Source organism: Cetorhinus maximus, chromosome 23, assembly GCF_964194155.1.
Source record: "Cetorhinus maximus chromosome 23, sCetMax3.hap1.1, whole genome shotgun sequence".
Lineage (NCBI taxonomy): Eukaryota > Metazoa > Chordata > Chondrichthyes > Lamniformes > Cetorhinidae > Cetorhinus > Cetorhinus maximus.
This window is the reverse complement of record NC_135901.1, coordinates 54,768,070-54,790,425: the sequence shown is the minus strand read 5'-3', so window position 1 is coordinate 54,790,425 and position 22,356 is coordinate 54,768,070. Positions and strand designations below refer to the sequence as shown.

At 57.1% G+C, this 22,356-nt stretch overlaps 1 pseudogene; it reads right to left on the bottom strand.

The window, feature by feature from the left end:
• Positions 1-22,356, bottom strand: part of LOC144698055 (uncharacterized) — a 176,866-nt pseudogene that overhangs the window by 15,270 nt on the left and 139,240 nt on the right.

Here is a 22,356-nt window from a genome sequence, read left to right as displayed (position 1 = left end):
CCTGCTCTCATCCACACAGGGAGCAAGAATCTCGAACCTGTTGGGTAAGGGCAAGGGCTGAGGCTCCTTCAGTGGTACTTCCTGGATCCCTCTACCTGCCTGACTCATTGTGACACCCTCCTGTCCATGACCACTGGCCGATTGCTCTCTCCTCTAGCTGCTGCTGCTGGCTGCCTGTCCCAGAGTCCTCCCCTTGCTCTCTACTCTAGCTGCTGCTGACTGCCTGTCCCAGAGTCCTCCTCTCACACTCTCCATCAGATGCCTTCTTGAAATCCAAGTGCAGTATGCCTACAGGCTCCCCTTTATCCACTGCGCATGTTATTCCTTCAAAAAACTCCAATAATTTGTTTAAAAATGACTTTCCTTTTACAAAACCATGGTGACTCTTCCTGACTGCCTTGAGCAGTCTAAGTGCTCAGCTATAACCTCTTTAATGATCAATTCTAATAATTCCCCACAACAGAAGTCAAGCTAACTGGCCTATAGTTTCCTGTTTTCTGCCTCCCTCCCTTCTTGAATAGAGGGTTTTTTTGGTACTTTCCAATCTGATGGAACCTTTCCAGAATCTAGCAAATTTTGGAAAATTAACACCGACTACCACATTAGCCGCCTCTGTTAAGACCCCAGGATGTAGTTCACTGGGTCCCAGAGACTTGACATTAGCAGCTCCGTCAATTTGCTCAGTACCATTTCCCCAGTGATTTCAACTTCACCAAGTTCCTTTCTCCTGTCACCTCCTCATTTGCAGCTATTACTGGAATGTTTTTTGTATCCTCTATATTGAACACAGAAACTAAATATTTGTTCATCTCTTCCACCATTTCCTTATCTACTATTAACTCCCCATTGACACTCTCTGGAGGACCAACACTCACTTAACTCACTCTTTTCCTTTTTAGGAACCGAAGAAACTCTTGCTATCCATTTTTAAATTTCATACTCTAATCTCTATCTCCTGATAAACCTTTTAGTCATTCTCTGTTGTTCTTTATATTCTGTCCAATCATCTGTCCTGCCACTCATCTTTGTGGAGTTGTATGCTTTTTTCTTAAGTTTGATGCTTCCCTTATCTTCTTTAGTAAACCACAGATGTTGGGTCCTCCCCTTAGAATTGTTCTTTTTGTAGCAATGTACTTATTCTGAATACTCTGAAGTATCCCCTTAAATGTCTGCCACTGCTTCTCTATTGATCTATTCTCTAGCCTAGTTTCCCAGTTCACTTCAGTGAGCTGAGCTTTCATCCCCACAGAGTTGCCCTTATTTAGGTTTAGGATACTAGTCTTATTTGTATTTGTATCACACCTTTTGTGTAACAGAATGTTCCAAGGTGTTTCACAGGAGTGTTTCAAGAAACATTTGAGAACGAACCACATGAAGAGATATCAGGGCAGATTAACAAATGTGTAGTTGAAAAGGTAAATTTTAAGGATTATTTTAAAGGAGGAAAGTGAGGTGGAGAGGTTTATGGAGGAAATTCCAGAGTTCATGATCTTGGCAGCTGAAGGCGTGGCCACCAAAGGTGGAGGAATTAAAATTGGGAATGCTCAGGAGGTCGGAATTCGAGGAGCGCAGACATCTCATAGGGCTGTGAGGCTGGAGGAGATTACAGAGGTAGGGAGGGAAAGACTATGGAGAGATTTGAAAACAAGGATGAGAATTTTAAAATTTTGGTTCTCCTTATCCCAGGGCCTTTGTAGGTCAGTGAGCACAGGGGTGATGGGTGAACAAGACTTGGTGCGAGTAAGCACATAAGCAGCAGATTTTTGAATGAGCTCAAGATTACAGGGAGGCTGAATGTGGGAGGCCGGCCGGGAGTGCATTAGGATTGTTAAGTCAAGAGGTAACAGGAATGGATGAGAGTTTCAGCAGCAGATGAGCTGAGACTGGGCTGGAGTCGGGCGATGTTACTGAGGTGGAAAGAGGCGGTCTTGGTGATGATGTGGATATGTGGTTGGAAGCTCATCTTGGGGTGAAATATTTCACCATGGTTGTGAACAGTCTGGTTCAGTCTCAGACAGTTGTCAGGGAGAGGGATGGAGTTGATGTGTAGGGAGTGGAGTTTGTAGCGGGAACTGAAGACAATGGCTTCAGTCTTCCCAATATTTAATGAGGAAATTTCTGTTCATCCAGTACTGGATGTCAGACAAGTCAGGACGGTGTGTGACTTGAAAGGGAACTTGGAGGTGATGTTGTTCACATACACCTGCTACCCTGGTCCTTCTGGAGTGAAGAGGTTGAGGGTTCGGAAGATTCTGTCAAAGTTCTGGTTGAGTTTTAGATGATAAAATCCATTTGCTTTACCAAGCGACTCTGCCACCTCTCTCCCTCCCTCTCTCTCTCTGTCTCTCTCCCTCTCTCTCTTTGTCTCTATTTTCTCTCCGAGAGGCCAGAATCTTGTGTACAACCAGACCCGGGGGCAGGTTCCCTTCCCTGAAGGACATGATTGAACCAGTTGGGTTTTTATGACAATCCAGCAGTTTTCATGGTCACTTTTTCCTCGTGCCGGCCCCACAAATTCCCAGATTCATTCAGCTCAATTTCACAACCTGCCTTTGTGTTTTTGTGGGTTCTCTCTCACTCCCTTTTTTCTGTTTTAAATCAATTCCACAGGGGATTAGAATGGGAGGATTTGCAGTCAGGAAACTGAAACCAAACATCACATCAGGATCTGACGGAGTCGCCCAATTTGTCAAAACCTGAATATCATCGGATTTTGAACATGGAAGGAAAAAGCACCGTTCACAGTGGGGAGAAACTGTACACGTGTTCTGTGTGTGGACGAGGCTTCAGTCAATCCTCTGACCCAATGGAACATAAATGCAGTCCCAACGGAGAGAAACCATGGAAATGTGGGGACTGTGGGAAGGGATTCAAATACCCATCTGACCTGGAAAAGCATCAGCGCAGTCACACTGGGGAGAGACCGTTCACCTGCTCCACATGTGGTAATGGATTCACTCAGTCATCCCACCTGCAGAAACACCAGCGAGTTCACACCAATGAAAGACCTTTTAAATGCCCAGACTGTGGGAAGTGCTATAAAAGTTCTGGGGAACTGATGTCCCATCAACGTGTTCACACTGACGAGAGACCGTTCAGGTGCTCGAACTGTGGGACAGGGTTCAGGCGATCATCTCAACTCAATGATCATCAGCGAGTTCACACTGATGAGAGACCTTTCAGGTGCTCTCAGTGTGGGACTGGGTTCAATACATTATCCGGCCTCACTGTACACCTGAGAATTCACACTGGGGAGAGGCCGTTCACTTGCTCCCAGTGTGGGAAGGGGTTCACTCAGTCATCCCACCTGCTGGCGCACCAGCAAGTTCACACAGAGGAGAGACTTTTCAAATGCCCAGACTGCAGGAAATGCTATAAAAGTTCTGGGAACCTGATGCGCCATCAGCATGTTCACACTGATGAGAGATCATTCAAGTGCTTTCTCTGCGGGACTGGGTTCAAGACATCATCTCAGCTCACTGTACACCAGCAAATTCATACTGGGGAGAGGCCGTTCACCTGCTCTGAGTGTGGCAAGGGATTCACTACCTCATCCCACCTGCTGAGACACCAGCGAGTTCACAAGTAACTCTTTCGAGTTACCAACAGATCGCATGTAACTCTTTCGAGTACATTCACAGTTCTTGGTTTCCGGGAGTGGGACATGAACCCACAACCTTCTGATTCAAAGGCGAGGGTGCTATGAACTGAGCCACAGCTGACACCAACTGTAGTGATTGGATTTTGTTGTTAATCACATCCAGACTGAACCGTGTTCTTCGGGGTCTGTTTCTGCTGATGTTCATCGACTCCTAATATTCTGGATGATGTTAAATAAATCAGCTTTTTATTAAACACAGTGTGTGTTGAATCTTTTGAACATCTCTGTTAGTTCCATTTGAAGGGCTCTCCTTCTCCCCTGTCTCCTCCATCCTCACCTCCAGCAACAAGTGTGAGGAGCTCATGGAGCTTCTTTGTCACTAAGATTGAGACAATCCGATCAGCTGCCTCTGCTGCTTCCCTCCCTTCCACAAACCCACTGGGACAAACTGTCTCTAAAGTTCCCCCTTGTCCGAGCCCTGAATCCACATCTTTCTTTAGTTTCTCTCCCATCCCTCCTGATGCCCTCTCAGTGCTCATCTTGTCCATGAGACCCACCTCCTGCTACATCGACCCTATTCCCACCAAACTGCTGATCACCCAACTTCCCCATGTTTGAAGACATGGTTAGCAGTTCTCTCTCTTCAGGTGCTGTTCTTTGCCTCAAATCTGCCATCATCACCCACTCCTCAAAAATAAACCTTTGAACCCACCGTTCTTGCAAACTGCCCCATCTCCAATCTACCTCTCCTTTCTACACTGTTGGAATATGCTGTCATCTCCCAAGTCCTAGGATTCTCAGTGTAAACAGGTAGGGATGTGTTTGGAGACAGGATGTCCCAGTTCTCCACCCTGGGATTCTCAGTGTGAACAGGGTGGGATGTGTTTGGAGACAGGATGTCCCAGTTCCCCACCCTGGGATTCTCAGTGTGAACAGGGTGGGATGTGTTTGGAGACAGGATGTCCCAGTTCTCCACCCTGGGATTCTCAGTGTGAACAGGGTGGGATGTGTTTTGAGACAGGATGTCCCAGTTCTCCACCCTGGGATTCTCAGTGTGAACAGGGTGGGATGTGTTTTGAGACAGGATGTCCCAGTTCTCCACCCTGGGATTCTCAGTGTGAACAGGGTGGGATGTGTTTGGAGACAGGATGTCCCAGTTTTCCACCTTTAAAGGGACAGGGACGGGACCAGCTGGGTTGAATGACGCTGCTTTATGACATCACTGCAGTGCCTAGTAACCATTCTCCCTGAGCCCTGCTCATTATGGGTTGGCTTTAGTTCAGTGCTGTTACAGGGAGGGAAACAGGCAGAGGATTCGAGCCGTGTGGAGCTCAGGATCAATGGGGTGAGATACAGGATCAATTTCTACCTTACTGAGTGAGAAATGTCATTGTCCCGGACACTCCCTGTCTCTCAGTATCTGTATCCGGGGGACAGGCTGATGGGTGAGTGTGTTTATTTTGACAGTAGTTGTTCACCTCAATGATGATGACTTAAACCCACCAGCTTCTCCCCCAGACACAGATCCTGAAAGACAAGGAGTATCTGTAATATTTTGGACCTTGTCCTTGATCCAGTTTTGAACCCCTTTCTCACATCTCCTCTCATCCTGCTTTGTTCGAATGAAAATACCCCCAGTTTCTCCAGTCTCTCCTCATGGGAAAGAAAAGTCAGAACTAAGTTAGGAACACAAACAGGAGATTCACAGCAGGCAGGTCACCATGAGAAAACATTTCATTCCATAGTCAGTTGATATCATCTGGAATACACTGTCTGAAGCTTTGGTGGGAGCAGGTTCAACAGTAACTTCCAGAGGGAATTGGAGAAATGCTTGAAGGAAAACATTGACAGGACCATGGGGAAACAGCAGGGGAGTGGACTATTCAGATCGCTCATCCAAAGAGCTGGCAAAGGCTCAATGGGCCAAATGGCCTCCTTTTGTGCTGTAGCCTCTCATCCGTGGTATCACCTCTGTAAATCTCTTCTGCACCCTCTCAATGACCTTGACGCCATTCCTGCCATAAGATGCCCAGGATTTGACTCAATATTCTAAATGCAGCCTAACCAATATTTTTCCAAATTAATTTTATGAAGGAAAGTGGGGTAACAGGTTCAAACAGCATTTTTATCTCGTCCTTCAACTGTAAAGATTTGTGTATCTGAACCCCTGTAACATGGCTAAACGACATTGAGGTAAAATCAAAAAACTACTGCGGATGCTGGAAATCCAAAACAAAAACAGAATTACCTGGAAAAACTCAGCAGGTCTGGCAGCATCAGCGGAGAAGAAAAGAGTTGACGATTCGAGTCCTCATGACCCTTCAACAGAACTGAAGTATAGTTAGGAGAGAGGTGAAATATGAGCTGGTTTAAAGTTGGGGGGGTGGTGTGGGGGGAGAGAAGTTGGTGGGGGGCGGTGGTTGTAGGGACAAGCAAGCAGTGAAAGGAGCAGATAATCAAAAGATGTCACAGACAAAGGCAGTCATTTATATGAAATATCCTGTACACGCAGAAATGGAATTTCAAGATTTTATTTAGTGAAGAATTATAGAGAGTTGTAAAGAGAATTAAGAGTTAATTATACATGAGTCTAATTTACAATGTAGACTTTACATTATATTAAATTTCCATTGAGCTTAGAGCAAGTATTTAGCTGCTTGAAGTGCTGTCTGCACAATAATGATTGTCCAAACTGTCTGTCTGAAGCCTCCTTCCCCCCGCCCCACTCAACATCTCCTGTAACCCCCAGATTTTCACTCTAAGGTCACACCAAGTCTGAGTCATTAAAATGAGGCCTCACTGGGAAAGGTTTGGGAAATGCTGTATTAATAGACTCAGCACTTTGTGTTTAATACAAAGCTGTTTTATTTGAATTTTATCCACAACATTAACCCTTATATCTATCTGGAGTTTATTAACATCAGCAGAAACATACAGTAACGGACATGGTTCAGTCCTGGATGTGATTAACAGCAAAATCCACTTACTGTCGTTACTCATGAATTCGCTGGTGCATCAGCAGGTTGGGTGACTGAGTGAATCCCTTCCCACACTCGAAGCAGGTGAACTCGCTGGTGTCTGTGCAGTGTGGATGACTGAGTGAATCCCTTCCCACACTTGGAACAGGTGAATGGTCTCTCCCCAGTGTGAACTCGTTGGTGTCTGCGCAGTGTGGCTGACAGACTGAATTTGTTCCCACAGATGGAGCAGGTGAATGATCTCTCCCCAGTGTGAACTTGCTGGTGTCTCTGTCGTGTGGATAACTGAGTGAATCTCTTCCCACACTCAGAGCAGATGAATGGCCTCACCCTAGTGTCAATTCGCTGGTGTCTCAGCAGTGTGGATGACTGAGTGAATCCCTTCCCACACTCGGAGCAGGTGAATGGTCTCTCTCCAGTGTGAGTGTGCTTGTGTATAGTGAGTTGATAAGATTGCCTGAACCCAGCCCCACAGTGAGAGCACCTGAACGGTCTCTCATCAGTGTGAACATGTTGATGCGACATCAGTTCCTGGGAACTTTTATAGCACTTCCCACAGTCTGGGCATTTCAAAGATCTCTCGTCAATGTGAACTCTCTGATGTGTCATTAGGTTCGCTGAACTAATGAATCCCTTCCCACACTTTGAGCAGGTGAATGGTCTCTCCCCAGTGTGAACTCGCTTGTGTGTCAACAGGGTAGATAACTGAGTGAATCCCTTCCTGCACATGGGGCAAGTGAATGGTCTCTCCCCAGTGTGAGTGCGTCGATGAGTTTCCAGCTCTGATGGGGATTTGAATCCCTTCCCACAGTCCTCACATTTCCAAGGTTTCTCCGGGTTGTGACTGCGCTTGTGTCTCGACAGGCCAGATGATTCGCTGAAGCCTCGTCCACACACAGAACACGTGTACAGTTTCTCCCCACTGTGAACGGTGCTTTTTCCTTCCATGTTTAAAATCCAATGATATTCAGGTTACGATAAATTAGCCGACTCCGTCAGATCCTGATGTGATGTTTGGTTTCAGTTTCCTGACTGCAAGTCCTCACCTTCTAATACCCTGTGAAATTGATTTAAAACAGTAAAAATGGAGTGAGAGAGAACCCACAAAAACACAAAGGCAGGTTGTGAAATTGAGCTGAATGAATCTGGGAATTTGTGGGGCCGGCACTAGGAAAAAGTGACCATGAAAACTGCTGGATTGTCATAAAAACCCAACTGGTTCACTAATGTCCCTCAGGGAAGGAAACCTGCAACCCAGTTTGGGCCTGTAGATGACTGTGCCCTCCACAGGAGGAGAGAGAGACAGACAGGGGTTGGCGTTGGGGGTGGGAGGGAGAGGAGAGAGAGACAGACAGGGGTTGGCGTTGGGGTGGGAGGGAGAGGAGAGAGAGACAGACAGGGGTTGGCGTTGGGGGTGGGAGGGAGAGGAGAGAGAGACAGACAGGGGTTGGCGTTGGGGGTGGGAGGGAGAGGAGAGAGAGACAGAGATGAGTGAGACAGCATGAAAAGGAGAGGGATAAAAACAAAAAGTGTTGGAAAATCTCTGCAGATCTGGCAGCATCTGTTGAGAGACAAACAGAGTTAACATTTCGAAACCGTATGACACTTTTTTGGCTTTGGTGAAGTAGAGGGGATTTACATTTCTACAACTCGACCAGACCTTTCATAGAATGTCCCAAACCCTCAACCTCCACCACCTACAAGGACCAAACATCATCACCTCCAAGTTGACTTGTCTGACGTTCAGTACTGGATGAACATTTCCTACATTTAAACACTGGGAAGAGTGAAGCCGTTATCTTCCGTCCCCGCTACAAACTCCACTCTAGATCCACTGGCTCCCTGCAACTGTCTGAGGCTGAGCCAGTCTGTTGAAAAATCAGTGTCATATTTGACCCCGACATGAGCTTCCAACCACATATCCACTTTAGCACCAAGACTGCCTATTTCCACCTCAGTAACATCGCCCGACTCCACCCCAGTCTCAGCTCATCTGCTGCTGAAACTCTCATCCATTCCCTTGTTCCCTCTAGACTTAACTATCCTAACGCACTTGTGGCCGGCCTCCCACATTCAGCCTCCCTGTAATCTTGAAGCCATCCAAAACTCTGCTACCCGTGTGCTTACTCGCACCAAGTCTTGTTCACCCATCACCCCTGTGCTCACTGACCACCAAAGACTCAGGGTTAAGAAACACCAAAATGTTAAATTCCTCTTCCATATTTTCAAATCCCTATCTATGGAATCTCCTCCAGTCTCACACCCCTCTGAGATATCTGCGCTCTTCTAATTCCAGCCTCCTGGGCATTCCTGATTTTAATTGTCCCACCTTCAGTGCCCGCACCTTCAGCTGCCAAGGCCATAAGCTCTGGAATTTCCACCTAAACCTCTCAATACCTTTTTCCTCATTTAGGATACTCCTTAAAACCTTTTGATTAAACATTCGCTCACCTGCGCTCATGTCTTGTTATGTGGCTCAGTGTCGAATGTTTCTTTATAACATTCCTATCAATCATTTTGGAGCTTCCTATTACACAAAATGTGCAATGTAAATACAGAGTGTTGTTGTTGATTTGGACATATATCACTGCCCCTTCATCATCACTGGGTGAATAACCTGTAACTCCTTACCTAACAGCATTGTGGGAGCAGCTTCACCACACGGACTGCAGCGGTTCAAGAAGGTCAAATATCATCTTCTCCACAGGCAACTGGGGATTGGCCATATTTGCTGGTCTTGCTAGTGAAAGGACAGGGGAGGGACTAACTGATTTGCTCTTGCAGAGAGCCAGCATGGGCACAATGGGCTGAATGGCCTCCATCTGTATTGTAATCATTCAGTGATTCAGTGACTGGTTGAGAAAGGACCTACACTGGAGGCCAGGGACCAACTTCTGTAACCAACAGCCACCCTGATACAAACCAGCTCTTAATCGGTCCGTCTGTGTTTCTAGACTCGGTTCTGTGAACAACACCTGCAATAAAATAATAGCAAAATACTGCAGCTGCTGGAAATCAGATATAAAAAGAGCAAATGCTGGAAATACTCAGCAGGTCAGGCAGTATCTGTGGAGTTAACATTTCAGGGTGTGCAGAATGAATTAGGGGGAATAAAAATGGTGCAGAATTTGATGGTCAAAATAAGCTCAGAAGTGGAAGAGAAATGGACTGTAGCACAAGAAAAACTATTCCTGACTGTGAAAGATACTGTGCGAAGATAAAGCTGGGAAGACAGCAGCACATGGTCTGGAGATGGGCAGCAGTGGAAACTTCATTTAGACACGGTCAGCAGGAGTAACAGTAAAATACTAAACATAATTAAAATACACCCAGTATTAGAGACAGAGGAACAGAGGACGTTAGACAATGGCAGAGAGGTGATCAGGGAGGGCAGAGGTGAAAAAGAGCAATGGATGGACATGGATTCAGATCCACAGTAAAGGAGCCACAGAGATGAGAATAGAACTAAAAGCTCTAAAATGTAGATGAATGGTGAAAAATACTCAACTCTGAAACTATCTCACTGTTTTCAATCTGAAAATCTCCCAAAATCACAGGGTGTCCAGGGGAGACTGAGGGGGTCCAGGGTGAGACCGAGGTGGTCCAGGGGGAGAAGGAAGGGGTGCGGGGGGAGACTGAGGGAGTCCAGGGGGAGATGTAGGAGGTCCGGGGGGAGTCTGATGGGGTCCAGGGAGAGACCAAGGGAGTCCGGGGGAGACTAAGGGGGTCCAGGGGGAGACTGAGGGGGTCCGGGAGGGACTGAGGGAGTCCAAGGGGAGAATAAGGGGGACCAGGGTGAGACTGAAGGTGTTCGAGGGGGAGATTGAGGGTGTCCAGGGGGAGACTGAGGGTGTCCAGGGGGGAGACAGAGGGGGTCCAGGGGGAGACTGAGGGTGTTCGAGGGGGAGAATGAGGGTGTCCAGGGGGAGACTGAGGGGGTCCGGGGGGAGAATGAGGTGGTCCAGAGGAAGACTGACGGTGTTCAGGGAGAGACCGAGGGGGTCCAGGGGGAGACAGAGGGGGTCCAGGGGGAGACTGAGGGTGTCCAGGGCGAGACTGAGGGGGTCCATGGGGAGACTGAGGGGGTCCAGGGGGAGACTCAGGGTGTCCAGGGGGAGACTGAGGTGGTCCAGGGGGAGACTGAGGGTGACCAGGGGGAGACTAAGGGTGTCCAGGGGGAGACTAAGGTTGTCCAGGGTAAGACTGAGGTGTCCGAGGGGGAGACCGAGGATGTCCGAGGGAGAGACCGAGGGGGTCCAGAGGGAGACCAAGGGTGTCTGAGGGGGAGACTGAGGGGGTCCAAGGAGAGACTGAGGGGGTCCAGGGGGAGACCAAGGGGGTCCAGGGGAGACCGAGGGTGTCCAGAGGGAGACTGAGGGTGACCAGGGGGAGACCGAGGGGGTCCAGGGGGAGACTGAGGGGTCCCAGGGGGAGACTGAGGGGGTCCAGGGGGAGACTGAAGGGTCCCAGGGGGAGACTGAGGGCGTCCAGGGGGAGACTGAGGGCGTCCCGGGGGAGACTGAGGGGGTCCCAGGGGATATTGAGGGTGTCCGGGGGGAGACCAAGGGTGTCCGGGGGGAGACCGAGGGGGTCTGGGGGGAGACCGAGGGGGTCCGGGGGGAGACCGAGGGGGTCCCGGGGTAGACTGGGGTTATCCAGGGGGAGACCGAGGGGGTCCAGGGGGAGACTGCGGGTGTCCGAGGGGAGACTGAGAGTGTCCAGGGGGAGATGGAGGGGGACGGGGGGAGACTGATGGGGTCCAGGGAGAGACCGAGGGGGTCCGGGGGTGAGACTGAGGGGGTCCGCGGGAGACGGAGGGAGTCCGAGGGTAGGCTAAGGGGGACCAGGAGGAGACTGAGGGGTTCCAGGGGGTGACTGAGGGGGTCCAGGGGGAGACTGAGGGTGTCCGAGGGGAGACTGAGAGTGTCCAGGGGGAGACTGAGGTTGTTCGAGGGGGAGAATGAGGGGGTCCAGGGGGAGATGGAGGGGGATGGGAGGAGACTGATGGGGTAAAGGGAGAGACTGAAGGGGTCCAGGGGGTACCGGAGGGGGTCCGGGCGGAGACTGAGGGGGTCCGCGGAGAGACTGAGGGTGTCCAGGGGGAGACTGAGGGTGTTCGAGGGGGAGAATGAGGTTGTCCGGGGGAGACTGAGGGTGTTCGAGGGGGAGAATGAGGGTTTCCGAGGGAGAGTCTGAGGGGGTCAGTGGGGAGACCGAGGGTGTTAGAGGGTGACCGTGAGCGACCAGGAGGAGAATGAGGGGGTCCAGGGGGAGTCCGAGGGTGTCCACGGGGAGAACCAGGGGATCCGGGGGGAGACCGAGGGGGTCCGGGGGGAGACCGAGGGGGTCCGGGGGGAGACCGAGGGAGTCCGAGGGGAGACCGAGGTGGTCCAGAGGGTGACCGAGGGTGTCCGTGGGGAGACCGAGGGTGTCCGTGGGGAGACCGAGGGGTTCCGTGGGGAGACCGAGGCGGTCCGAGTGGGAGACTTAGTGGATCCGAGGGGAGACTGAGGGGGACCAGCGGGAGACTGAGGGTGTTCGAGGGGGAGAATGAGGGTGTCCAGGGGGAGACTGAGGGTTTCCAAGGGGAGACTGAGAGGGTCCAGGTGGAGACTGAGGGGGTCTATGGGGAGTCTGAGGGTGTCCAGGCTGCGACTGAGGGGGTCCAGGGGGAGACTGAGGCTGTTCGAGGGGGAGAATGAGGGTGTCCAGGGGGAGACTGAGGGTGTCCATTTGGAGACTAAGGGTGTCCAGGGGTTGACTGAAGGTGTCCACGGGAGAACCAGGGGATCCGGGGGGAGACCGAGGGGGTCCGGGGGGAGTCCGAGGGAGTCCGTTGGGTGACCGAGGGGAGACCGAGGGGGTCCATGGGGAGACCAAGGGGGTCCAGGGGGAGACCAAGGGTGTCCACGGGATACTGAGGGGGACCATGGGGAGACGGAGGGGGGTACAGTGGGAAGACAGAGGAGATCCGGAGTGAGACGGAGGGGGTTCGGGGGGAGAATGAGGAAGTCCGGGGGGAGACTGAGTGAGTCTGGGAGGAGACCGAGGGGGTCATTGGGGACACAGAGGGGGTCAGTGGTGAGACCGAAGGGGTCCGGTGGGAGACTCAGGAGATCCGAGGGGAGACTGAGGTGCTCCAGGGGGAGATTGAGGGTGTCCAGGGGAAGACAGAGGGGGTCCAGGAGGAGACCAAGGGTGTCCACGGGATACTGAGGGGGACCATGGGGAGACGGAGGGGGGTACAGTGGGAAGACAGAGGAGATCCGGAGTGAGACGGAGGGGGTTCGGGGGGAGAATGAGGAAGTCCGGGGGGAGACTGAGTGAGTCTGGGAGGAGACCGAGGGGGTCATTGGGGACACAGAGGGGGTCAGTGGTGAGACCGAAGGGGTCCGGTGGGAGACTCAGGAGATCCGAGGGGAGACTGAGGTGCTCCAGGGGGAGATTGAGGGTGTCCAGGGGAAGACAGAGGGGGTCCAGGAGGAGACTGAGGGTGTCCGGGGGGAGACCGAGGGGGTTCGGGAGGAGACTGAGGGGGTCTGGGGAGCGACCCAGGGGGTCCGGGGGGAGACCGAAGGGGTCCGGGGGGAGACCGAAGGGGTCCGGGGGGAGACCGAGGGAGTCCGTGGGGAGACCGAAGGCATCCGTGGGGAGACCGAGGTGGTCCGAGGGGGTCCAGGGGGAGACCGAGGGTGTCCAGGGGGAGACTGAGGGGGTCCATGGGTAGACCGAAGGGGTCCGGGAGGATACTCAGGGGGTCCGAGGAGAGACTGAGGGGGTCCAGGTGGAGGCTGAGGGTGTCCAGGGGAAGACAGAGGGGATCCGGGGTGTGACGGAGGGGAGACTGAGGGTGTCCAGGAGGAGACTGAGAGGGTTCCAGGGAGAGACTGAGGGCGTCCAGTGGGAGTCTGAGGGTATCCAGGGGGAGACCGAGGGGGGTCCAGGCTCAGACTGAGGTGATCCTGGGGGAGACTGAGGGGGACCAGCGGGAGACTGAGGGTGTTCGAGGGGGAGAGTGAGGGGGTCCAGGGGGAGATGTAGGAGGTCCGGGGGGAGTCTGATGGGGTCCAGGGAGAGACCAAGGGAGTCCGGGGGAGAGTAAGGGGGTCCAGGGGGAGACTGAGGGGGCCCAGGAGGGACTGAGGGAGTCCGAGGGGAGAATAAGTGGGACCAGGGTGAGATTGAAGGTGTTCGAGGGGGAGACTGAGTGTGTCCAGGGGGAGACTGAGGGTGTCCAGGGGGGAGACAGAGGGGGTCCAGGGGGAGACTGAGGGTGTTCGAGGGGGAGAATGAGGGTGTCCAGGGGGAGACTGAGGGGGTCCGGGGGGAGAATGAGGTGGTCCAGGGGAAGACTGACGGTGTTCAGGGAGTGACCGAGGGGGTCCGGGGGAGACAGAGGGGGTCCAGGGGGAGATTGAGGGTGTCCAGGGGGAGACTCAGGGTGACCAGGGGGAGACTGAGGGTGACCAGGGGGAGACTGAGGGTGTCCAGGGGGAGACTGAGGGTGACCAGGGGGAGACTGAGGTTGTCCAGGGGGAGACTAAGGGTGTCCAGGGGGAGACGGAGGGTGACCAGGGGGAGACTGAGGGGGTCCATGGGGAGACGGAGGGTGTCCAGGGGGAGACTCAGGGTGTCCAGGGGGAGACTGAGGTGGTCCAAGGGGAGACTGAAGGGTGACCAGGGGGAGACTAAGGGTGTCCAGGTTAAGACTGAGGTGTCCGAGGGGGAGACCGAGGATGTCCGAGGGAGAGACCGAGGGGGTCCAGAGGGAGACCGAGGGTGTCTGAGGGGGAGACTGAGGGAGACCGAGGAGAGACTGAGGGGGTCCAGGGGGAGACCAAGGGGGTCCAGGGGAGACCGAGGGTGTCCAGGGGGAGACCGAGGGGGTCCAGGGGGAGACTGAGGGGTCCCAGGGGGAGACTGAGGGGGTCCAGGGGGAGACCGTGGGGGTCCAGGGGGAGACTGAAGGGTCCCAGGGGGAGACTGAGGTGGTCTGGGGGGAGCCCGAGGGAGTCCGTTGGGTGACCGAGGGGAGACCGAGGGGGTCCATGGGGAGACCAAGGGTGTCCACGGGATACTGAGGGGGACCAGGGGGAGACGGATGGGGGTACAGTGGGAAGACAGAGGGGATCTGGAGTGAGACGGAGGGGGTTCGGGGGGAGACTGAGGAAGTCCGGGGGGAGACTGAGTGAGTCTGGGAGGAGACCGCGGGGGTCAGTGGGGACACAGAGGGGGTCAGTGGGGAGACCGAAGGGGTCCGGTGGGAGACTCAGGGGATCCGGGGGGAGACTAAGGGTGTCCAGGGGAAGACAGAGGGGGTCCAGGGGGAGACTGAGGGTGTTCGAGGGGGAGACTGAGGGGGTCCGGGGAGTGACCCAGGGGGTCCGTGGGGAGACCGAGGTGGTCCGAGGGGGTCCAGGGGGAGACCGAGGGTGTCCAGGGTGAGACCGAGGGGGTCCAGGGGTAGACCGAAGGGGTCCGGGAGGATACTCAGGGGGTCCGAGGGGAGACTGAGGGGGTCCAAGGGGAGACTGAGGGTGTCCAGGGGGAGATGGAGGGGGCCGGGGGGAGACTGATGGGGTCCAGGGAGAGACCGAGGGGGTCCGGGGGTGAGACTGAGGGTGTCCGCGGGAGACGGAGGGAGTCCGAGGGTAGTCTAAGGGGGACCAGGAGGAGACTGAGGGGTTCCAGGGGGTGACTGAGGGGGTCCAGGGGGAGACTGAGGGTGTCCGAGGGGAGACTGAGAGTGTCCAGGGGGAGACTGAGGTTGTTCGAGGGGGAGAATGTGGGGGTCCAGGGGGAGATGGAGGGGGATGGGAGGAGACTGATGGGGTAAAGGGAGAGACTGAAGGGGTCCAGGGGGTACCGGAGGGTGTCCAGGGGGAGACTGAGGGTGTTCGAGGGGGAGAGTGAGGGGGTCCAGGGGGAGACTGAATGGGCCAGGGGGAGACCCAGGGGGTCCGGGGGGAGACCGAGGGAGTCCGAGGCGGTCCGAGGGGGTCCAGGGGGAGACCGAGGCTGTCCAGGGGGAGACAGAAGGGGTCCAGGGGGAGACCGAAGGGGTCCAGGAGGATACTCAGGGGGTCCGAGGGGAGACTGAGGGGGTCCGGGTGGAGGCTGAGGTTGTCCAGGGGAAGACAGAGGGGATCCGGTGTGTGACGGAGGGGAGACTGAGGGTGTCCAGGAGGAGACTCAGGGCGTTCCAGGGAGAGACTGAGGGGGTCCAGTGGGAGACTGAGGGTCTCCAGGGGGAGACTGAAGGGGCCAGGGGGAGACCGTGGGTGTGGGGGGTGGAGACCGAGGGGGTCCGGGCTTAGATTCAGGGGGTCCAGGAGAAGACTGAGGGGGGTCCAGGGAGAGACTGAGGGGGTCCGGGGGAGACCGAAGGGGTCCGGAGTGAGACTCAGGGGGTCCAGGAGAAGACTGATGGGGGTCCAGGGAGAGACTGAGGGGGTCCGGGGGAGACTGAGGGTGTCCAGGGAAAGACTGAGGGTGGTCCATGGGGAGACTGAGTGGGTCCGAGGGGACACTGAGGGGTTCCAGGGGGAGACTGAGGGTGTCCAGGCGGAGACTGAGGGTGTGCGAGTGGGAGAATGATGGGGTCCAGGGGTGACTGAGTTGATCCAGGGGGAGACTGAAGGGGTCCAGGTGGAGACTGAGGGTGTCCAGGGGGAGACTGAGGTGTTCCAGGCAGAGACTGAGGGGGTCCAGGGAGATATAGAGGGGGTCCAGGGGGAGACGGAGGTTGTCCAGGGGAATACACAGGGGGTCTGGGAGGAGACTGAGGGGGGTCCAGGGAGAGACTGAGGGTGTTCAGGGGAAGACTGACGGTGTCCACCTGGAGACTGAGGGGGTCCGGGGGGAAACTGAGCGGGTGCGGGCGGAGACTGCGGGGGGTCCAGGTGGAGACTGAGGGGGTGCGGGGGGAGAACGAGGGTGTCCAGGGGGAGACGGAGGGTGTCCAAGGGGAGACTGAGGGTGTCCGAGGGGAGACTGAGGGCGTCCGTCGGGAGAATGAGGGGGTCCAGGGGGGGAATGAGTGGGTCTATGGGGAGTCTGAGGGTGTCCACGGGGAGAACCAGGGGATCCGTGGGGAGACCGAGGGGGTCCGAGGGGAGACCAAGGGGGTCCAGGGGGAGACGGAGGGTGTCCAGGGGGAGACTGAGGGGGTTCGGGGGGCGACTCAGGGGGTCCGAGGGGAGAATGAGGGGGTCTGGGTGGATGCTGAGGGTGTCCATGGGAAGACAGAGGGGATCCGGGGGTAGATGGAGTGGGTTCGGGGGGAGACTGAGGGGGTCAGTGGGGACACTGAGGGGGTCCGGGGGGAGACTCATGGGATCCGAGGGGAGACTGAGGTGGTCCAGGGGGAGACTGAGGGGGACCAGCGGGAGACTGAGGGTGTTCGGGGGGGAGAATGAGGGGGTCCAGGGGGAGACTAAGGGGGCCAGGGGGAGACTGAGGGTGTCCAGGGGGAGACTGAGGGGGTCTGAGGGGAGACTGAGGGTTTCCAAGGGGAGACTGAGGTGGTCCAGGGGGAAACTGATGGGGTCCAGGTGGAGACTGAGGGGGTCAGAGGGGAGACTGTGGGTGTCCGAGGGGGACTGAGGGGGTCCGGGGGGAGAACGAGGGTGTCCAGGGGGAGACTGAGGGGGTCTATGGGGAGTCTGAGGGCGTCCAGGGGGAGAATGAGGGTGTCCAGGGTGAGACCGAGGGTGTCCAGGGAGAGACCGAGTGTGTCCAGGGGGATACAGAGAGGGTCCGTGGGGAGACTGAGGGTGTCCGAGGGGAGACTGATGGGGTCCAGTGTGATACTGAGGGGGTTCGGAGGGAGACTGAGGGGGTCCGAGGGCAGACGGAGGGGGTCCTGGGGGAGACCAAAGGGGTCCGTGGGGTGACTCAGGGGATCCGAAGGGGGACTGAGCAGGTCCAGGGTGAGACTGAGGGTGTCCACGGGGAGACTGAGGGGTGTCCAGGGGGAGACCGAGTGGGGTCCAGGCGGAGACTGTGGATGTCCAGGGGGATACAGAGGGGGTCCAGGTGTAGACACGGAATGGGTCCGACGGGAGACTGAGAGTGTCCGAGGGGAGACTGAGGGGGACCAGGTGGAAACTGAGGGGGTTCAGGGGGAGACTGAGGGGGGTCCAGGAGGAGATTGAGGGGGTCCGAAGGGAAACTGAGCGGGTGCAGGGGGAGACTGAGGGGGTCCAGGCGGAGACTAAATGCGTCCAGGGGGTCACTGAGGGGTTCCGGGGGGACACTGAGCGGGTCCGGGGGAAGACTGATGGGGTCCAGGTGGAGACTGAGGGGGTCCACGGGGAGAACCAGGGGATCCCTGGGGAGACCGAGGGTGTCCAGGGGGAGACTGAGGGGGTCCAGGTGGAGACTGAGGGGGTCTAGGGGGAGAATGAGGGTGTCCAGGGGGAGACCGAGGGGGTCCAGTGGGAGACTGAGGGGGTCCGAGGTGAGACTGAGGGTGTCCGAGGGGAGACTGAGGGGGTCCGTGGGGAGAACGAGGGGGTCCAGGGGGCGACTGAGTGGGGGGTCCAGGGGGAGACCAAATGCGTCCAGGGGCAGACTGAGGGGGTCCGGGAAAAGACTGAAGGCGTCCAGGATGAGACCAAGCAGGTCTGGGGGGAGAGTGAGGGGGTCCGGGGCGAGACTGAGGCTGTTCGAGGGGGAGACAGAGGGTGTCCATGGGGAGAATGAGGTTGTCCAGGGGGAGACTGAGGGTGTCCAGGGGGAGACTGAGGGTGACTAGGGGGAGACCAAGGGTGTCCGAGGGGGAGACCGAGGGGGTCCGGGGGAGACAGAGGGGGTCCGAGGAGAGACTGAGGGGGTCCAGGGGGAGACTGAGGGGGTCCAGGGGGAGACCGAGGGGGTCCGAGGAGAGACTGAGGGTGTCCAGGGGGAGACCGAGGGTGTTCGAGGTGGAGAATGAGGGGGTCCAGGGGGAGACTGAGGGTGTTCAAGGCGGAGAATGAGGGTGTCCAGGGGAGACTGAAGGGGTCCAGGAGGGGACCGAGGTGGGCCAGGGGGAGAAGGAAGAGGTCCGGGGGGGAGACTGATGGGGTCCTCGGAGAGACCGAGGGGGTCCGGGGGAGACTGAGGGAGTCCGAGGGGACACTAAGGGGGACCAGGGGGAGACTGAGGTTGTCCAGTGGGGTGACCGAGGGGGTCCAGGGGGAGACTGAGGTTGTCCACGGGGAGACTGAGGGCTTCCAGGGATAGACTGAGGGTGACCAGGGGGAGACTAAGGGTTTCCAGAGGGAGACGGAGGGGGTCCAGGGGGAGACTGAGGGTGTCCAGGGGGAGACTGAGAGGGTCCGAGCCGAGTCTGAAGAGGTCCGAGGGGAGATTGAGGGTGTCCAGGGGGGGACTGAGGGTGTCCGAGGGGGAGACCAAGGGTGTCCAGTGGGAGACTGAGGGTGTCCAGGGGGAGATGGAGGGGCTCCGGGGGCAGACTGATGGGGTCCATGGAGAGAATAAGGGGGAACAGGGGGAGACTGATGGGTTCCAGGGTGAGACTGAGGGTGTCCGAGGGGAGACTGAGAGGGTCCAGTGGGAGACTAAGGGGGTCCAGGGGGAGACTGAGGGGGTCCAGGTACAGACAGAGGGGGTCCAGGGGGCGACTGAGGGGGTCCAGAGGGAGACTGAGGGGGTCCAGGGGGAGATTGATTGTGTCCGGGGGGAGACTAAGTGTGTCCGGGGGGAGACTAAGGGGGTCCTGGTGGAGATTGAGGGGGTCCCAGTGGATACTGAGGGTGTCAAGGGGGAGACTGAGGGGGTGAAAGGGGAGACTGAGGTGGTCCAGGGGGAGACTGAGTGTGTCTGGGGGGAGACTGTGGGGGTCCAGGGGGAGACTGAGGTGTTCCGGGGAGAAACTGAGGGTGTCCACTGGGAGACTGAGGGTGTCCAGGGGAGACTGAGGGGGTCCGAGGAGAGACTGAGGGTGTCCAGGTGGAGACCGAGGGGGTCCAGGGGGATACTGAGGGTGTCCAGGCGGAGACTGAGGGTGTTCAAGGGGGAGAATGAGGGTGTCCAGGGGGAGACTGAGGGGATTCAGTGGGTGACTGAGGGTGCCCAGGGGGAGACTGAGGGTGTCCAGGGGGAGACTGAGGGTGTCCAGGGGGAGACTGAGGGGATTCAGTGGGTGACTGAGGGTGCCCAGGGGGAGACTGAGGGTGCCCAGGGGGAGACTGAGGGTGTCCAGGGGGAGACTAAAGGTGTCCAGGGTGAGACTGAGTGTGTCCAGGGGGAGACTAAAGGTGTCCAGGGGAGACTGAGGGTGTCCAGTGGGAGACTGAGGGGGTACAGGGTGGAGATTGAGTGTGTCCGGGGGGAGACTGAGGGGGTCCTGGTGGAGATTGAGGGGGTCCCAGTGGATACTGAGGGCGTCCAGGGGGAGACTGAGGGTGTCAAGGGGGAGACTGAGGGTGTCCGAGGGGAGACCAAGGGGGTCCAAAGGGAGACTGAGGTGGTCCAGGGGGAGACTGAGGGTGTCCAGGGGGAGACTGATGGGGTCCAGGTGGAGACTGAGGGGGTCAGAGGGGAGACTGTGGGTGTCCGAGGGGGACTGAGGGGGTCCGGGGGGAGAACGAGGGTGTCCAGGGGGAGACTGAGGGGGTCTATGGGGAGTCTGAGGGCATCCAGGGGGAGAATGAGGGTGTCCAGGGTGAGACCGAGGGTGTCCAGGGAGAGACCGAGTGTGTCCAGGGGGATACAGAGAGGGTCCAGGGGGAGACTGAATGGGTCCGTGGGGAGACTGAGGGTGTCCGAGGGGAGACTGATGGGGTCCAGTGTGATACTGAGGGGGTTCGGGGGGAGACTGAGGGGGTCCGAGGAGAGACTGAGGGTGTCCAAGTGGAGACCGAGGGGGTCCAGGGGGAGACTGAGGTTGTCCAGGCGGAGACTGAGGGTGTACGAGGGGGAGAATGAGGGGGTCCATAGGGAGACTGAAGGGGCCCGTGGGGAGACTGAGGGTGTCCAGTGGGTGACTGAGGGTGCCCAGGGGAAGACTGAGGGTGTCCAGGGGTAGACTAAAGGTGTCCAGGGTGAGACTGAGGGTGTCCAGGGGGAGACTAAAGGTGTCCAGGGGGAGACTGAGGGTGTCCAGGGGGAGACTGAGGGGGTCCAGGGGGAGACTGAGGGTGTCAAGGGGGAGACTGAGGGTGTCCGAGGGGAGACCAAGGGGGTCCAAAGGGAGACTGAGGTGGTCCAGTGGGAGACTGAGTGTGTCTGGGGGGAGACTGAGGGTGTCCAGTGGGAGATTGAGGGGGACCAGGGGGAGACTGAGGGGGTCCAGTGGGAGACTGAGGGTGTCCAGGGCGATACTGAGGGTGTTCGAGTGGGAGAATGAGGGGTCCATAGGGAGACTGAAGGGGCCCGCGGGGAGACTGAGGGTGTCCAGGGGGAGACAGAGGGGGTCCAGGGGGAGACGGAGGGGGTGCGGGGTGAGACTGAGGAGGTCCAAGGGGAGACAGAGGGTCACCAGGGGGAGACTAATGGTGTCCAGGGGGAGACTGACGGTGTCCAGGGGAAGACTGAAAGTGTTCGAGGGGGAGAACGAGGGGGTCCATGGGGAGACTATGTGGTCCGTGGGGTGACTGAGGGGGTGCCGGGGCAGATGGATGGTGTCCGGGGGGATACAGAGGGGGTCCAGGGGGAGACTGAGTGGGTCCGAGGGGAGACTGAGAGTGTCCGAGGGGAGCCTGAGGGGGTCCAGGTGGAAACTGAGGGGGTCCAGGGGGAGACTGAGGGGGGTCCAGGAGGAGATTGAGGGGGTCCGAAGGGAAACTGAGCGGGTGCAGGGGGAGACTGAGGGGGGTCCAGGCGGAGACTAAATGCGTCCAGGGGGTCACTGAGGGGTTCCAAGGGGACACTGAGTGGGTCCGGGTGAAGACTGGTGGGGTCCAGGTGGAGACTGAGGGGGTCCACGGGGAGAACCAGGGGATCCCTGGGGAGACCGAGGGTGTCCAGGGGGAGACTGAGGGGGTCCAGGTGGAGACTGAGGGTGTCCAGGGGGAGACTGAGGGTGTCCAGGGGGAGACCGAGGGGGTCCAGGGGGAGACTGGGGGGGTCCGAGGTGAGACTGAGGGTGTCTGAGGGGAGACTGAGGGGGTCCGTGGGGAGAACGAGGGGGTCCAGGGGGCGACTGAGTGGGGGGTCCAGGGGGAGACCAAATGCGTCCAGGGGCAGACTGAGGGGGTCCGGGAGAAGACTGAGGGCGTCCAGGTTGAGACCGAGCGGGTCTGGGGGGAGAGTGAGGGGGTCCGGGGGGAGACTGAGGCTGTTCGAGGCGGAGACAGAGGGTGTCCATGGGGAGAATGAGGTTGTCCAGGGGGAGACTGAGGGTGTCCAGGGGGAGACTTAGGGTGACTAGGGGGAGACCAAGGGTGTCCGAGGAGAGACTGAGGGGGTCCGAGGAGAGACTGAGGGGGTCCAGGGGGAGACTGAGAGGGTCCGAGGAGAGACTGAGTGGGTCCAGGGGGAGACCGAGGAGGTCCAGGGGGAGACTGAGGGGGTTCGAGGAGAGACTGAGGGTGTCCAGGGGGAGACCGAGGGTGTTCGAGGTGGAGAATGAGGGTGTCCAGGGGGAGACCGAGGGTGTTCGAAGGGGAGAATGGGATTGCCCGGGGGAGACTGAGGGTGTTCAAGGCGGAGAATGAGGGTGTCCAGGGGAGACTGAAGGGGTCCAGGAGGGGACCGAGGTGGGCCAGGGGGAGAAGGAAGGGGTCCGGGGGGGAGACTGAAGGGGTCCAGGGGGAGATGGTGGGGCTC